The sequence below is a fragment of the Nannospalax galili genome, unplaced genomic scaffold (genome assembly GCF_000622305.1).
Source record: "Nannospalax galili isolate Female #2095 unplaced genomic scaffold, S.galili_v1.0 scaffold639, whole genome shotgun sequence".
Lineage (NCBI taxonomy): Eukaryota > Metazoa > Chordata > Mammalia > Rodentia > Spalacidae > Nannospalax > Nannospalax galili.
In genome coordinates this window covers 1,847,401-1,861,715 of record NW_008344644.1, presented here as the reverse complement: position 1 = coordinate 1,861,715, position 14,315 = coordinate 1,847,401, and the positions used below count along the sequence as shown (strand labels likewise).

The 14,315-nt window shown below is 34.9% G+C and overlaps 1 protein-coding gene across 9 annotated transcripts in view; it reads right to left on the bottom strand.

The window, feature by feature from the left end:
- Sema3a (semaphorin 3A) overlaps positions 1-14,315 on the bottom strand; it is a 540,175-nt gene that overhangs the window by 419,437 nt on the left and 106,423 nt on the right. For 5 of the 9 annotated variants that reach the window (XM_029567259.1, XM_029567257.1, XM_029567258.1 and 2 more), the window contains exons 1-2: positions 7,675-7,867; positions 7,473-7,555 (exon numbers count right to left, since the gene is read on the bottom strand). The gene's annotated coding sequence lies outside the window, so the exon portion shown is untranslated. Of the gene's footprint in view, positions 1-7,472; positions 7,556-7,674; positions 8,017-14,315 lie in introns of those variants that run through there. The other 4 variants (XM_029567262.1, XM_029567260.1, XM_029567261.1 and 1 more) reach the window with 4 other exon arrangements.

Sequence of the window (14,315 nt, the reverse complement as noted above, 5' to 3'; positions counted from 1 at the left end):
ATTAAAAAAAATTATGATGTATAGCACAGGTACTATGAAATGTAAACCCATAGCAGAAAATAATTAAATATCTATGAACAATAATCCATGCTTATAAAACTCCAAATCAATCTCTTTATAGTTTTAGGAATGGTACACAAATTCATCCACTGTACTGTTTTTAGAACAAATTCATCCAAATAATGAGATATTTTAGAAAAAGAACTAATTTCTCATAATATATGAACTTTTAGAGCAGTAGACTTAGTAGAAATTGACCTTTATCTCAAAACTATGTATAAATTTAAATAATTATCATCTGCTGGTGAGCTTCAGCAAAAAGCATGCAGTTCATTGTAATAAGGGTTATAAAGACAAAAACTTCTTTAAAACCAAGAAATTATTTTATTAATGTCTTAAAAACTTCATCAGCACTTCAAAATATTGTGTTTCTTTTGTTAATTAGATTTGTGTACTATATGATACTATGCATCTGAACAATTCATATATATGCCTCAATAATTAGGGAAAGATAAAATAAATGCCAAGGAAAACAGGAACAATAATAAGCTGTTAGCCAAGTGTGGTGGGCACATCTCTAATCCCAGCACTCTGGAGGCAGGATTTCAGGGAGACCCTGTCTCAAAAAGAATAACTAAAAATAGAAAATATATTGTTTTCAAAATATTACAGTTAATAAAAACTTATGTGTCATTATTTTATGTCCATATACATAATTATATATAATAATCATTTTTTAGTACAGGATTAATTTGTCAATCATTGTCTATTTACACAAATACACTTACATTATAACATATGTATATATGTAGGATAGACATATCTGGAACAAACATGTACATATGCTGACTATAGTAACTAAGGTAAGATAAATTTTTATAAATTTATATACATATTCTTTATAAAGTATCTTTTCTTCCAATTTATTTTTATTTTATGTGTATGAGTGTTTTGCCTGAATGTACATAAGTAAACCACATAAGTGTAAAGCCCATAGAGGCTAGAAGAGGGGTTTGGATCCCCTGTAACTGGAGTAATTGATGATTGCTCCTTGCCTTGTAGGTATTGGGAACATGGATCTTCTGAAAAAGAAGTCAGTGCTCTTAACTTTTGGGTCCTCTCTCTAGTCCCTTTATAAAGCATCTTTATAGACAGATCTTTTGTCTCTCAAACATATTTATATATAATCCATATGCATATTTGTATATATTTGTGAATTTTTTATCAATGATGCAACTTTATTTAAGAATAGCTGCAAAACTACAAATATCACTAGAGTAAGAACTGAATTCATTAACACACTGAGAACATTATTCCATTGCTGTTTTCATTGAAAACACTAAACTGTTTCTGTTATAATTGAATTTCAATACAAATAAAAAATATATAGATTTATATATTAAATTCAAAAATCTACATTTGAATCCAGGTATATCTTAGCCCAACTCAGAGCCAATCATTTTAGTGCATCTGGAAACGTCTTTCCTTTACAAAGTTTATTTTAATATCTTATGCTATTGCTATATGGACTTATTTTGAGTTAATTTTTGTCAAGTGTACATTATTATCTTTCTTTGGAACCAAGTAGAAAAAGAATTTTTGTGTATTCCAGGAGTGAAAAATGTACACTTGAAAGTGATTTTTGGCTATTTGCAAGAGAGGAAGGGGACAAAGGGAGACAGGGAAAAAAGTAAGAGAGAGAAATGGGTGGGAGATATGAGCAAATTATAACATATGCATGCAGTAGATGTCATAATGAACCCCATTAAGATAAAATTTTATAATATGGCTTTTGGTATATAATGCATTTTGTCTATCACTTTGATGACCCCTATGTGTTAAGACAGTCAATATTTATTACAATTTCATAAATATAAACTTAAATATACAAAACCTGCTGAGATGGGACAAAAGAACCTAGTCTTTGGATTCTTGGATCAGTGAGTCTCTTTAAAATTTATGCTGTTCATGTTCTGACAGGTAACCAAGAACAATAGCAATACCAAATATTGTTTGAGGGTCAATGGGACATCCCCTGGAAAACAAATCTAAAATCACAAATGTTATGGGAATAACCAACTTCTTTCTGCTTGGATTTAAGGCATACTTCTCAAGATAGAGTTCATACCTGGCACTGTTATTAGGGTCAACAGGTCACAGGCCATAGGAGAGAAGTTAATGCTGTTATTCTACTAAACAGAAATAGTATTAAGCTGGCTCCAAAGACTTACTGTAATATCCAAAGATTAATGTGTCTCTCTACTCTCACCAGAGATGTGTTCTTCTTGCAACAGATGAGTATGAGTACAGAGATCCACAAGTGTTCAATGTACAGAGAATATGAGTGCTTGGCCCTAAATGGGACACTTTTATCACATCCTCTTCTCCTAAGACCCAGGGATCATTGTGAAAAAGGAGTTGGAGACACTTGTGACAGCATGAACAAAGCCTGTGCAAGCCCAACCAGACAAATTCCAGCATGGATAGTGGAGGTAGGCAATAAAACCTACACCTAGATGAGGATAAAGATCTGTTGGTGATTGATAGCTACTGGGAAAAGGAGAATCAACTTTCTTTAAAGATGTAACATCTCATAGATTGACCAGACTCCAAGGGATATACTTATAAGAAAGGGCATTTAGGAGACAAAAATTAGACTCAGTGGGCCTTTAAAAAGTAAAAATAATAATGGAGGACATGAAGTTGGTGGGGATGGAGGGATGGAGGTAGAAATGGAGGATGGGATCTAAATACAATCAAAATACATTGTATGAAATTCTCAATAAAGTCAGCAAAAAATTTTAAGTATATTATTTCACTCTTTACATCTGAAGATGTAAGAATAGCATTACCATGACTCTGATACACGAGCATGACTCTACTACATAAGTATGACTATACTAAATGAGCATGGCTCTACTACATTGTCATGACTCTAAAACATGAGCATGACTCTATGACTCCACTACATGGGCATGACTACTACATGAGTATGACTCTACTACATGAGTATGACTCTACTACATGAGCATAACTCCATTACATAGGCATGACACTATGACATGGGCATGACTGTACTACATAAACATGACTCAACTACATAAGCTTAACTCTACTAACGAACATGACTCCACTACATGAGCATGACTCTAATACACTAGTTTGGAAATGTTAATGCACTAACTGAGGTTGCTCAGCGCTCAACAATATGCATTTCTTTTTAGTGACAATTAACAACAAAGAACTCCCTAAGTAAATACCAAATATAAATTAGTGATTGGTGTGAGGACAAGTTAAGCAGAGGCAGCAAATGCTGAACGGTAGATGTGTTTCTTTCACACTGGCCAGGGAGGGCTTATATACCAACATGATCATGCATGGTGGGAGGGTTTCACACACTAGTCTGGGTCAAGTTCAAGCAGCAACTAGGAAGCAGTATTCTGGTGGCATGAACACCAGAGTAATAGGCAATGGTAGTCTGGTTCAAAATACTGAAGTAATAGGAAGGCACGTGGATTTTATCCCCAATAGTAAGAGAGTCCCATTGGAATGTTTAGACAAAGTAATTAAATAATGTCATTGACATTAAGATGATCATTCTGGCTACTGTGCCATGACTAAAAGAGACACAAAGATGAGGGCAGAGTCCAGTCAGCTAATAGATGTGGGTATGTGGTAGGAAATGAAAGGTAGAAGCATTGGGAAATGGTGCTTTAAATTTTCACTGGACTCTGGAACACAACTGTACTATGTTCAACTGTTAGCATTAGAAGAATTCTTTATCTTGCATTCTTAGTATTTTGGGAACATAGTATGGTATTTGTGTCACATAAATTTACAATACTTCCTTCTTTCAAGCAGTGAGATAGTATTTTCCTAGCCAAGATATTCTCTTTCACTAACCAAAATTTAAAATATGTTGAAAAATTACAGCAATAAAAGTCAATTCAAAGAATACCTTCTACTTGAATTTACAAACAGCCCCTTTTTATAACTCATTAATTTAGTTAATTATCCTTGCTAACATGAAAACATGAAATGCCATTAATCTTTAGCATTTCGGAAAATTTTCTGCTACGAAAATTGATAATATTTTTTTTCAGATGACTGTAAGATTTTTCAAAGTTTAGGTTGATCTAGAAATGCTAAGAGGTAAAGTCTGATCTTATTTAAAAGATACCTAAACCTTAGTTAAGATGAAAAGGTACCCCAGGTGGGAAAGCTATAAAAACCAACATAAAGATATTACAGCCCATTTCCATGTAGGGAATACATCAGCTAGTCTTATCGAAGCACAAAATCTTATTGGACACAAGTCAAAGACTATTTTAGACAGGTTGGTTGTGGCTACATTCCTGGAAACATGAATTGGTCACTGACATAGAAACAATCTGCAGGTAAAGGAAGAACTTTCCTTTTAAAGAATAAAAATAAACTAATGGAGGTTATATTTCAGAAAGTAGTGTTAAATATGATCATAAGTGACACATCTATAATGGAACCTCTATTCCTAAAGCTCACAGAATACAGAGGAACAGGGTGTAGAAAAAATTCTAATACAACTCTCAACAGTGAATCTTCTTCATTCAACAGAACACAGAAGGTCACAACTGGCCAAAATGTAGAGAAAAAAAAGAAGAATACAGTGTGTGTGTGTCACTGGGTAGGACTCCTATATTAACCTCACACATCCAGGGCTCAGGGACCATCATGGAAGATTGAGTAGAAAGAGCCTTTGGGAACTTGCTCATCTGAATTTACTGCAATGGTGACAGCATGCACATTACCCATTCAAAATCAAGCAGACAAGAACCAGCATAGAGCTGGGTAAATGGGCAAGTGACCCCAACTTTAACTGAGAACTGTTGACAGCTGATCACTCCTGGGTGAGGGAGAGTTGATCTTCTTTAAGAGAGTGATGCTAATAGGTTGACCAGGCTTCAGTGGATGAATATACACCCAGGAACAACTGAGTAAACAAATTTGACTGGATAGGCCTTAACATAGATGACAGAATGAATGAAATCCCTTGGAAAGGCTAAGCAGGATGCAGATAAGGGAGGGGTATAACTATGATTTTGATGTATTGTAAAAAAATGCACAAAAATTCAGTAAAATACACATTGAAACAATATGATCATAAATGTAGACAACAGCTCAAAAGCTTTCTCTCCACATACTACTCTAATGTTCTTAACCCCTTTAGGAAGCAAGAATGTACACAACAACTGGCAATTTGTAATTTAATACATAGATTCTCACAGGTTTATGTGGCATAACAAACACTCCCTAAAAACTAGAGTATTTATGGAAATGATAACTGAATTATAACTTCTAGTGGAAGGAATATTGTCCTTAAATGTAATTAGAAAGAAATTTTGGTTTCTCTATTAAATTCTTGCTTTAGTCAATTGTCAGGACTCCCATATTTTCCCAATTCTCCATGTCAATAGTAAACATTAATCCTCCCAAACTTTGTAATAATATACTATTCTATCTAGAACTTAAAAAGACCTTCATTTTATACATCTATCACCTATCTATCTATCGATTATCTATCTATCTATCTATCTATCTATCTATCTATCTATACATATATATGTGTATATATGCTGTCATCTTATGGGAGATAAAATAGATTCATATAAATGAAGTCATAATATTTGACATTTATTTTTTCACAAGAGATAAAAAGAACCACTACGAGCTAATAAATATACTATTGTCCCAGGAAGAAACAGAGCTTCTCAGTTTCATGTTTCTCCATGGCAAGAATAGCAATGAATGGTACCTCCTGTAGATGAAAGATGATAGCTGCTAGGAAGTTACATAAATTGTTAGATAAATAGAATGAGAGAGATAGATAGCTGACAGATAGATAACTGATAGGTGATGATAGACAGATGATGATAGCTAGATAGATGATAAATAGATAGATGATAGATGCTAGATAGAGATGATAGATAGCTAGATGATAGATATATAGATTAGATAGATAGATAGATAGATGATAGATAGACAGATAGATAGATAGATAATAGGGAGATAGAGGCATTTGATAGTAGGAGGTATAGGGATAAATTGTATACATTTATAAAGCCTATTTAATATATACACATAGTCATAAATATAGGTTATATTCATGTGTATATAGTTACACATATACAAACATTTATGTATGCATACACAAATGCACACCCAAAAATATCCATTTAATTTTTTTTTCCATTTTCGTAGAGGAATAATTCATGCTATCATGTTAGCAGTATTGGTAGAACATCGTTGCACAATATTTCCTTCCCATATAAATATCCTGACCCTTCAAAATTTTGTTACATAGTTAGAAGTGCCTATATGTGCCAGTATATTGATGAATATTTCTGCACACTGTGTCCAAGACATTTATTTTGGTATGAGGATGGGACTGTTAGACACTTAAGGTAATTAGGTCAAGTGAGATTTGAACAATTGCTTTCTAAATGATTAGCATATTATTAACACATATTACCAGGGTATCAAGTGATATTTCATCATATCAAATCAGGCTGTATATCTTTTAAAATTTGCTATTATGATTTGTGTGTGTGTGTGTTCATGTGTGTGCATATGATGAGTGTATGTGTGAATGTGAGCACTTATATTTCATGACAGGTGTGGGAAAGTCAGAGGACAACCTTTCGTAGAAAGTTCTATCCTGCCGTGAGTTCTAACAATTGAATTCAGGCATCAAGTGGCAAACACTTTTACCCACAGATCTGTCTCACTGGCCTAAATCAAGATACCTTGTTAGTTTCTTGTATTGTTCTTATTTTTAGATTACACTGTGATGCAAAATAATTGGTTATTTAAAAATGTATTTATCAATGAAAAATTGGAACTTTCATAACGTGAAATGTTCTGGGGATTTATATATGGATTGTTCAGATTATAACATAGAATTACAGTAAGTTGGAGTATATGAAAATGAAGTATGTTTCCCATACCTGTGTGCATGTGGGTGGTACTCATTGAACTTAGAAGATTATCAAACAAACCAAAAAACTGAGAAAATACAAAGAAGGAAGGAGGATGTGTTGGCAGGGAAATGTGACAGGGAGTTGGAAGGAGGAAATGGCAGAAGGATAAAACCATATTTCATTATATATTTATACATATATATTAAAGTTTCAAGAATAAATAAAATTAATTAACAAAAAAGAAAATATTAAAACATTCCATTCTTACAGCTATTTCTCTCAATATACCAAAGCAAGCTCTGTAATCAAGAAACAATATTCCATATATTAGAATTTTGAAATAAATTAGTTACTTGATTGCATTTTTAACTTTCCTCTCAAATTTCTATGCTAAATACTTTGGCTATAAGAACATAAAGATGTTAATAATCTTAAAGCTAATTTCTGGCTTCCACTTGCTATCAACACCAAGCGAGGACCCCAACGCCACGTTCAGACGGCGTTTCCCCCCCTTACCTGCTGAAGCGAAGGCCTCCTTGTGATGATTTCTCCTCCTTGTTACTTTATAGGCTGTTCCATGGATTGCGGTTTAAACTGGCCTGGAAAGGAAAGCAGATAAACAAATTTTTTATATGTGACCTTTGCAAAAACTCTAACTTTCTTTGTAAACTGCTTTTTAAAAGCTTTCTCTCCACTGCCAGGAGCTCTTCTACCACACCTTGGAACCAGTTCCCATCTGTCTCCGGTGTCGCTAAACTCTTTGTTCTCTCATCACTAGCCACTCAGAGCTCTCTTATCTCACCCCACTCCTTCCCAAATTGGATTCTGGGAGATCATTTCCATTATTCGTGTGTGTAAATTTGGTTCATGTCTTCTCACTCTGGTTAGCTGACTTATCTTTTTAGACAAAATCTATTCACCCTTCAGCTTCTTTAGGCATTTCCTGCCTTCTATCTTCAGTCATGCTCCTGGGTGAGTCCCTCCTCCAATTTCCGCTGAACTCACTGTGAGTGAAGAGTAGGCCCTTTAGGATCTGGTTTCCCCAGCAAGCATGCTATTTTTCTTGCACACAATTATTCTCAAATGTTCCCTTTAAACCTTAAGGCTTGCTTTTGGCACAAGTTGAATAAGAATTCTGGATTCTGGTTGTCATGTTCGTGTGACAACCAGCCACAGCTCTGGACGCTGTGGTTTGAGGGCGAGGGGGTGGATGGAGTGGTGATTGGTTTAATGAGTCACTTACAAAGAGGTTTTAGCCCTGGAAACTAAAATCAGAGGCACACAAGAGAGAAAGAGGTTCTTAGGAAACATGAGCAAAATCACTTCATAGGAGGAAAATATCTGACCAGAAAGTCTGCAACATCCTTCCTTCCCTCAGGAAACCAGAAGGGTGGCTTTGTAGCCCAGGATTAAGTAAGAGTAAAGACTAATATCTTTATTGGGAAACAATGCATTTTCAAACAATACATTGTCGAATGAATCCAGTTATTTGGTGGTGCAGTTCATCTGCTGCCCCACTTCTTCCACCCTCCTATCTTCATACTCTTTGTACATGACTTTCTGATATTTCTCACAAAGTGTAGTGGCTGTATTACCCACTCCTTGTCTGAGAGTATAGTTATCAGACTTGTTTTTAGCCACAAAATGAAGTAAAAGGGATAGTGTGCTATTTTGAAGTATAGTACCCAAGAGATGTGCTTCTATTTGTTTTCTTGTGCTTTGCTTTTGCTAGAATAGAGAAATCTCTGGATTAAGCTATTACCAAAAAAATGATGCAACAGGAGGCTCAGCTGATCCACTAATCAGTGACGCCAGTCAACCTTCAGACTAAGCTGAGCTTACATGGAATGACTCTAAGTATGTGAGCTCAGAGTTGTTTAAAGATCATCCAATTTACCATGGCTTCTTATACCATTTTAAATACACACTGAATACAATATTTTCTTATATAATGACTGAAATTGGTTACAAACCAATTGTTGATGCAGAGCTCAGTATCAGCCTCATTTTGATTATGTGAATGGTCTTACAATTAGGATTTCTTAGTCACATAGGAACAATGACCTTTCATTATAGATTCAAATAATAGATATTTACTAAAAATATAAAATCATCATAGGCTTTCTCTGATCTAAATTTGTGTTTGTGTGTGTGTGTGCGTGCACACATATGCATGTGTGTGACATACTAATTAGTGTCCAGAAACATGCCTTTGGTTTTCTGGAAAAACCCAGAATTTGTTTCTGAATATCCAAATAAAGGAGCACACTGATCCTTAAGAACAGAACAGGAGCTGTATAACCAGAGATGTAATGCAAAAATATTATTCAGAAGCTATCTGCTCCTAGAAAATGATGACGCTTTATTCTGAGCTTCAGATATTTATCACAAGGAAAATATTAGAAATAGCATTTACTATTTATATATTGCATATACGGTGCTTAGCTTAGAAAATGGCAAACAAAAATGAGTTACTACTTTCAAAGAAAGCTGAAATTATATTTTTCATTGTCTAATAAGTATCTTTGCATTCTATTGTGTCTTTTAAATACTGTTATTAAAATACGCTATGACATTAGTTTAAGGGGAGAAGAAGTCGATTTTAGGAGTTCCTTACTTATATGAAGGAGCAGGCTAAAAAGTAACTACAGAAGCATGATCCGTGGCATATGATATATAAGAATCCATGTTTAGCATATGGTAAGAAATTGCATTTGTCTAGAGATTTGACATAGATATGGTTTTCTCTAGGATCTATGACCTCTCTCTCATGTATATTTGTCCTTAATTACAGTGCCAGCCAGGCGTTCCCTCCCACTGAGAGGGCCTTAAGTCCAATTACATAGCTGTTGATTACCCCCAGATAATAGTGCCACTGTTGCACCAATAGAAGTAGACAAAGGTTCTTTTTGCAAGAGATGGATGTTATTACCGAATTCCACAACTGGTCACACACAAAGAATATATGTATGAGAGATAATCAGTCCTAGGCAACATATCGACAGTGAATCTTCTATACCTAGGGCTCCTGGAACATAGAGGAACGGGGGTAGAGTGAAACCAGTGCATCTCTCAACTCTCACCAATGAAGCTTCCTTATATAACAGAGTGTGCTGAACACAGAGACTACAGCTGACCAAGATTTAGAGAATAAGAGACTGGGGAGTGTGTGTCCCTGGATAGAACTCCTATATTAAAGCACACCCACCCAGGGCTAAGGGACCATTCTGGAAGAGGGGTCAGAAAGATTGTAAGAGCCATGTTTGGTCCATGAACATAGGGAAACAGAGGCTTTCAGACAACTGGAAGCTTGCTCATGCGAACTTGAGGAAATACACATGACTCACGCTGACTTAATCAGTCAAGGGCCCAGCATGGAGAGAGGAAAATGGACAGTGAGCTGACCCTAGTCTGGGAACTGTTGGCACTGATTATTGATGGGTGAGGGAGAGTAGATCATCTTTAAGATCTCTAAATAGGCTGTCTAGACTACAGTGGATAAACTTTCACTGAAGGACATCTGGGTACAATGTTTAACCAGATAGGACTTAACATATATGATAGAATGCATGGGACCCAGTGAGCGGGGTGGTATGTGGGAGCATAAATGGAGGAGGGAGTCTAAATTTAATTAAGAACTACTATATGAAATTCACAAAAACTCATTCAAATTGAAAAAGAAGCATGATCAAGGCTTGAGTATGAGATCAAGTGAGAATAAAGGAGCTCAGAATGCATTTTTTGGGCAGCAGCTGTGAAGAAAAGCAGGAAAAGTAGAAAATGAAGCTTGTACCAACTAAGATACTGTTTCAATACTGCAGACAAAAATCAATAACAGATTTGTAAAAAAATGTGTTGATTTATGCATCAAGCCAACAATTCCATTTCAGGAAATTCATTCAAACAGTAGCAATAAATTTTTCAGCAAAGATATTTTCACAAAGATATGGACTGTAGTGCTGCTAACAAAAGTGGAAATAGAAAACAACAATTCCCATTTGAAAGGAATACACTTGCATTGTACAATATGGAAACTACACTTTTTTTAAAGATTCAAATTTTAATACATGTTTCATGCATATGTATTTTACTGATACACATGTGTACATTTGTGTATGTGTGTGCACATATCAGTGACAATATACAAAACAAGTTATTGTATATATATATATATATGTGTGTGTGTAACAATATATAAAACAAGTTACAATAATATATTGTTAAAGAAAACTTATAAACTGATATTTAATATAACCCTAAATATGGAACAGAATAATATGTGTCTATGTGTGTGTACAGATACAAACACATGCATAGTGGAATGTTTAAAAGTCAGTGACTTATTTAAATATTGCTTTTAATTTATTTATTGACATTTCACTAATTTTATAATTTTATATTTTCTTGCATTTGCAATAAGGCTAAACTAATCCTCTAGAATTGACATACTCAGAAAAAGATAAAAATGATTTGTTTAATATGTATCTAAGCTCATTATGTTTAGAACAGACTTAGAAGCAAAATGTAGAAAAACAAGTTTCCAAAAATAGAATTGTCATAATGAATTGATGACTTGTGCAGACCATTCTCAGTATATCTGGTGCAGGATTTATTTGTTTCAAAATTATTTGATATTCAAGTATACATGAAATCATAAACTTGATGTATATTTAAGATTAACACAACTGGATTAGCCATGTGCTTGTATCTGCATACACCACCACTGCGTGCACCCTGGCTCTCTGTCTAGAATCCTGGGGCACTATGCAGATGTAAGAAATATGAACTGGCACCTTAAAATGGACATTTCTAGGGAAAAATAACATCATTGAGGAAATCATGTGTGTCAAGGTCAAAAATATATTGTTTGCGTATGACATTTGCTTTCACTCATATCCTTTCAGTTTATGAGTTGTCACACACTGATGATTTCCTCAGTGTTAGGGAATAGAAAGCTCTGAGGCATCACCTCATATAACCCACCCCACACAAACACACCTCTTCTATTTTCATTTTTGTCATGTGAGTAAGGAACAAGGGCCTCTGAGAAGCAAGATAACTTCTGGAAGTTCACATGTAGATCAATGTCATTGATAGACTTGATCATCTATAGTTTGATGTGTGATATGTCCTGTTTTTTATTCACTGGTCTCTGCTATTCCTTCTCAAAATTAGAATTTTCTGTCATGTGGAGACATCTTAAGGCGTGAATGTGAATTAATTCAATGATGGGAGCTAATCAGACTATGCCAATGATGCCCCACATGGTATAGTGGCATCTGGAGAATCTCTCTGCTCCTGGCAGCAAATCTGTTCTCACTGCCTGATGAAAAGGTATTTATCTGACTAGAGCCTTGTTACTAGGAATAGGAAGTACTTCCTTAGGGACTATAATTTACACCAGCTCCTTTGGGCGCCTCTAATCACTCATTCAGGAATGTTATCTTTGCAGGCCAGAAGAAGATTCCTGCTCTTGAGAAACTCCAGGTGATTTTAACTTTTTGTCCCACACAGTGGCAAGGGTAATCACAGTAGTCAATATGAAGTAAAATACCATTTCCCAACACATATGGGCAAATCAAGTTCTTCGTAATGTCTTTTTATAATTAGTATATCTTCATTAAGATGCAAAATCAATCTAAAGTTTCTTCCATTTGTAAAGATAAAGATTATAAATTCAGTGATTTAGCTGTAAACTGCCTTTGCATAGCTTCTACCATGCTCCTTTAATAACCCAACTTCAATTTGGCAGGTATTTTATGTGGAATTATTTTTTTTCCAGATGAGTAGAAAATTTTAAATTAATTAAACAATTTTCAATTATCCAAAGCTTCAGTAAATTTCAGAAAAACAAGATTTTTTTGAAGTAGTTTTAAAAAAATCATTTATAACTCTTCTAAATCATTTGTAGTTGCCATGTTATTATCTCCAAAACTTGTTTAATACAATTTGTCATATGTATGCAACATGAAGTATGTCCATATGGGAAAAAGTGTTGTCAACAAGAAAAACAACAGCAAAAAGATTTTAGACCGAATTACCTCCATCCATTGAATTCAAGAGTGGAGTTCCAAAGACTCGACTAAGGTGCTCATGTGAGATTCAGTTCAACAAACAAGCTATTGGATTCACCTACCAAACATATGAACACAATGGAATCTATTTATAAGAGCAGAGCTGCAATTTGAGGAAGTGGTCTGGTCTTGAAAATATCTCCTAAATTACCAGCTTATTCCATAACTGAACGAAGTGACAAAATTAAACTTTATGCTCATCAAAATTAATATGGGAAACAATCCAATTTTGTAGACAATAAACTTCAACGTATTTGTGCCTTCTATTTTCTATTTTAACACTGGAAGTATTTTCTGGTTAAGGATAATTTGTAACAAGTAAGGCAAAACACTGGGAGCATGACTCACACAATTACTAAAATCACAAATTAGATTTCTGTGACAGCTTGAGACAATTTTGATTTAAATGTTAAAACTTTAAATGAAACCTATGGTTTTTGGAATGAAACTAAGTTTAGTGTAGTAGATCTGAAAACCTGTTTTTAAGGCTTATTGTTTTCCAATTCTGTGTGTCAGTGGGGAGGGTACAGGAAAGGTCAGATGCCCACCGAGGCCAGAAGCACAGTATCTCATTGGTACTGGCATTACATACCATTGCAAACTGCCTGTTCTTGGGCACAGGGAAATTAACTTGAGTCATCTGAAAGAATACCTAGTACTGTATTTGCTGAGTCATCTCTCCAGTCCCCGAAATCTTATTTTTATGAAGTGGCAATTTGAAAGATTCCATTGCAGGTTTTGTGTATATTCAGAATATTTAGCCCACCATATATTCCCAGGAAACTAGAGAAATCTTACAAATTATTTCGATTATGTATTTATTGGTTACTTTTCTGTTGCTGTGATAAAACACAATGACTATGCAATTTATACACGTTGGAGTTTATTTGGCTCCCAGGTGACTGTTCCAGAGGGGTAAGATTCCATAATGGCAGAGGAAGCAGTTTGGCAAGAGGTGAATGGAGCAGAAAGTCCATTGATCACATCTTGAAGTAGATACAGGAAGCAAAAAGATCCTGAAAATCCAGCAAGGCTTAAAAACTCTCAACACCCCTTTCCCAAGTGACATGCTTCCTCCAGCATGAACTTACCTCCTAGAAGTTCCATGACCCTCCACAAACAGTGCTGTGAACTGGGCACCAAGTGTCCAAATAGTGGGAGCTTATGAAGGATACTTATTCAAACCATATCATATTAATTACATTTTTATTGAACTTTATGCTTTTTACACTTTGATACGATCTAGATCCCCTCCCCTATCTACATCTCCATAACTGCCCCCACC